We start from the raw sequence: 4,138 nt of genomic DNA on the forward strand, positions 1-4,138 counted from the left end.
AACTTGAATCTTAAAAGAAATTTGCCAGTATGATAAAGGTTCCCAATTCGAATGTGAACTCATATATCCAAACAAAAGGGAAAAATGTGAACTCATATATACATAGATTTTTCATCCGAAATATCCATAAGGTTTGAGGTTTGGGATTTGAAGCTTAAGACTCAGGATTTGGGGTTTGGGGATTAAGATTGGGTGTAGGGTGTAGGGTTTACGATTTTAGGTTTGGGGTTTGGGGTCTGGGGTCTGGGGTTTGGGGTTTGGGGTTTGGGGTTTGGGGTTTGGGGTTTGGGGTTTGGGGTTTGGGGTTTGGGGTTTGGGGTTAGGGGTTTAGGGTTGGGTTTAGGGTTTAGGGTTTAGGGTTTAGGGTTTAGGGTTTAGGGTTTAGGGTTTAGGGTTTAGGGTTTAGGGTTTAGGGTTTAGGGTTTAGGGTTTAGGGTTTAGGGTTTAGGGTTTAGGGTTTAGGGTTTAGGGTTTAGGGTTTAGGGTTTAGGGTTTAGGGTTTAGGGTTTAGGGTTTAGGGTTTAGGGTTTAGGGTTTAGGGTTTAGGGTTTAGGGTTTAGGGTTTAGGGTTTAGGGTTTAGGGTTTAGGGTTTAGGGTTTAGGGTTTAGGGTTTAGGGTTTAGGGTTTAGGGTTTAGGGTTTAGGGTTTAGGGTTTAGGGTTTAGGGTTTAGGGTTTAGGGTTTAGGGTTTAGGGTTTAGGGTTTAGGGTTTAGGGTTTAGGGTTTAGGGTTTAGGGTTTAGGGTTTAGGGTTTAGGGTTTAGGGTTTAGGGTTTAGGGTTTAGGGTTTAGGGTTTAGGGTTTAGGGTTTAGGGTTTAGGGTTTAGGGTTTAGGGTTTAGGGTTTAGGGTTTAGGGTTTAGGGTTTAGGGTTTAGGGTTTAGGGTTTAGGGTTTAGGGTTTAGGGTTTAGGGTTTAGGGTTTAGGGTTTAGGGTTTAGGGTTTAGGGTTTAGGGTTTAGGGTTTAGGGTTTAGGGTTTAGGGTTTAGGGTTTAGGGTTTAGGGTTTAGGGTTTAGGGTTTAGGGTTTAGGGTTTAGGGTTTAGGGTTTAGGGTTTAGGGTTTAGGGTTTAGGGTTTAGGGTTTAGGGTTTAGGGTTTAGGGTTTAGGGTTTAGGGTTTAGGGTTTAGGGTTTAGGGTTTAGGGTTTAGGGTTTAGGGTTTAGGGTTTAGGGTTTAGGGTTTAGGGTTTAGGGTTTAGGGTTTAGGGTTTAGGGTTTAGGGTTTAGGGTTTAGGGTTTAGGGTTTAGGGTTTAGGGTTTAGGGTTTAGGGTTTAGGGTTTAGGGTTTAGGGTTTAGGGTTTAGGGTTTAGGGTTTAGGGTTTAGGGTTTAGGGTTTAGGGTTTAGGGTTTAGGGTTTAGGGTTTAGGGTTTAGGGTTTAGGGTTTAGGGTTTAGGGTTTAGGGTTTAGGGTTTAGGGTTTAGGGTTTAGGGTTTAGGGTTTAGGGTTTAGGGTTTAGGGTTTAGGGTTTAGGGTTTAGGGTTTAGGGTTTAGGGTTTAGGGTTTAGGGTTTAGGGTTTAGGGTTTAGGGTTTAGGGTTTAGGGTTTAGGGTTTAGGGTTTAGGGTTTAGGGTTTAGGGTTTAGGGTTTAGGGTTTAGGGTTTAGGGTTTAGGGTTTAGGGTTTAGGGTTTAGGGTTTAGGGTTTAGGGTTTAGGGTTTAGGGTTTAGGGTTTAGGGTTTAGGGTTTAGGGTTTAGGGTTTAGGGTTTAGGGTTTAGGGTTTAGGGTTTAGGGTTTAGGGTTTAGGGTTTAGGGTTTAGGGTTTAGGGTTTAGGGTTTAGGGTTTAGGGTTTAGGGTTTAGGGTTTAGGGTTTAGGGTTTAGGGTTTAGGGTTTAGGGTTTAGGGTTTAGGGTTTAGGGTTTAGGGTTTAGGGTTTAGGGTTTAGGGTTTAGGGTTTAGGGTTTAGGGTTTAGGGTTTAGGGTTTAGGGTTTAGGGTTTAGGGTTTAGGGTTTAGGGTTTAGGGTTTAGGGTTTAGGGTTTAGGGTTTAGGGTTTAGGGTTTAGGGTTTAGGGTTTAGGGTTTAGGGTTTAGGGTTTAGGGTTTAGGGTTTAGGGTTTAGGGTTTAGGGTTTAGGGTTTAGGGTTTAGGGTTTAGGGTTTAGGGTTTAGGGTTTAGGGTTTAGGGTTTAGGGTTTAGGGTTTAGGGTTTAGGGTTTAGGGTTTAGGGTTTAGGGTTTAGGGTTTAGGGTTTAGGGTTTAGGGTTTAGGGTTTAGGGTTTAGGGTTTAGGGTTTAGGGTTTAGGGTTTAGGGTTTAGGGTTTAGGGTTTAGGGTTTAGGGTTTAGGGTTTAGGGTTTAGGGTTTAGGGTTTAGGGTTTAGGGTTTAGGGTTTAGGGTTTAGGGTTTAGGGTTTAGGGTTTAGGGTTTAGGGTTTAGGGTTTAGGGTTTAGGGTTTAGGGTTTAGGGTTTAGGGTTTAGGGTTTAGGGTTTAGGGTTTAGGGTTTAGGGTTTAGGGTTTAGGGTTTAGGGTTTAGGGTTTAGGGTTTAGGGTTTAGGGTTTAGGGTTTAGGGTTTAGGGTTTAGGGTTTAGGGTTTAGGGTTTAGGGTTTAGGGTTTAGGGTTTAGGGTTTAGGGTTTAGGGTTTAGGGTTTAGGGTTTAGGGTTTAGGGTTTAGGGTTTAGGGTTTAGGGTTTAGGGTTTAGGGTTTAGGGTTTAGGGTTTAGGGTTTAGGGTTTAGGGTTTAGGGTTTAGGGTTTAGGGTTTAGGGTTTAGGGTTTAGGGTTTAGGGTTTAGGGTTTAGGGTTTAGGGTTTAGGGTTTAGGGTTTAGGGTTTAGGGTTTAGGGTTTAGGGTTTAGGGTTTAGGGTTTAGGGTTTAGGGTTTAGGGTTTAGGGTTTAGGGTTTAGGGTTTAGGGTTTAGGGTTTAGGGTTTAGGGTTTAGGGTTTAGGGTTTAGGGTTTAGGGTTTAGGGTTTAGGGTTTAGGGTTTAGGGTTTAGGGTTTAGGGTTTAGGGTTTAGGGTTTAGGGTTTAGGGTTTAGGGTTTAGGGTTTAGGGTTTAGGGTTTAGGGTTTAGGGTTTAGGGTTTAGGGTTTAGGGTTTAGGGTTTAGGGTTTAGGGTTTAGGGTTTAGGGTTTAGGGTTTAGGGTTTAGGGTTTAGGGTTTAGGGTTTAGGGTTTAGGGTTTAGGGTTTAGGGTTTAGGGTTTAGGGTTTAGGGTTTAGGGTTTAGGGTTTAGGGTTTAGGGTTTAGGGTTTAGGGTTTAGGGTTTAGGGTTTAGGGTTTAGGGTTTAGGGTTTAGGGTTTAGGGTTTAGGGTTTAGGGTTTAGGGTTTAGGGTTTAGGGTTTAGGGTTTAGGGTTTAGGGTTTAGGGTTTAGGGTTTAGGGTTTAGGGTTTAGGGTTTAGGGTTTAGGGTTTAGGGTTTAGGGTTTAGGGTTTAGGGTTTAGGGTTTAGGGTTTAGGGTTTAGGGTTTAGGGTTTAGGGTTTAGGGTTTAGGGTTTAGGGTTTAGGGTTTAGGGTTTAGGGTTTAGGGTTTAGGGTTTAGGGTTTAGGGTTTAGGGTTTAGGGTTTAGGGTTTAGGGTTTAGGGTTTAGGGTTTAGGGTTTAGGGTTTAGGGTTTAGGGTTTAGGGTTTAGGGTTTAGGGTTTAGGGTTTAGGGTTTAGGGTTTAGGGTTTAGGGTTTAGGGTTTAGGGTTTAGGGTTTAGGGTTTAGGGTTTAGGGTTTAGGGTTTAGGGTTTAGGGTTTAGGGTTTAGGGTTTAGGGTTTAGGGTTTAGGGTTTAGGGTTTAGGGTTTAGGGTTTAGGGTTTAGGGTTTAGGGTTTAGGGTTTAGGGTTTAGGGTTTAGGGTTTAGGGTTTAGGGTTTAGGGTTTAGGGTTTAGGGTTTAGGGTTTAGGGTTTAGGGTTTAGGGTTTAGGGTTTAGGGTTTAGGGTTTAGGGTTTAGGGTTTAGGGTTTAGGGTTTAGGGTTTAGGGTTTAGGGTTTAGGGTTTAGGGTTTAGGGTTTAGGGTTTAGGGTTTAGGGTTTAGGGTTTAGGGTTTAGGGTTTAGGGTTTAGGGTTTAGGGTTTAGGGTTTAGGGTTTAGGGTTTAGGGTTTAGGGTTTAGGGTTTAGGGTTTAGGGTTTAGGGTTTAGGGTTTAGGGTTTAGGGTTTAGGGTTTAGGGTTTAGGGTTTAGGGTTTAGGGTTTAGGGTTTAGGGTTTAGG

This window comes from Durio zibethinus, chromosome 27, assembly GCF_047325235.1.
Source record: "Durio zibethinus cultivar Kanyao isolate XHJ-2024 chromosome 27, ASM4732523v1, whole genome shotgun sequence".
Lineage (NCBI taxonomy): Eukaryota > Viridiplantae > Streptophyta > Magnoliopsida > Malvales > Malvaceae > Durio > Durio zibethinus.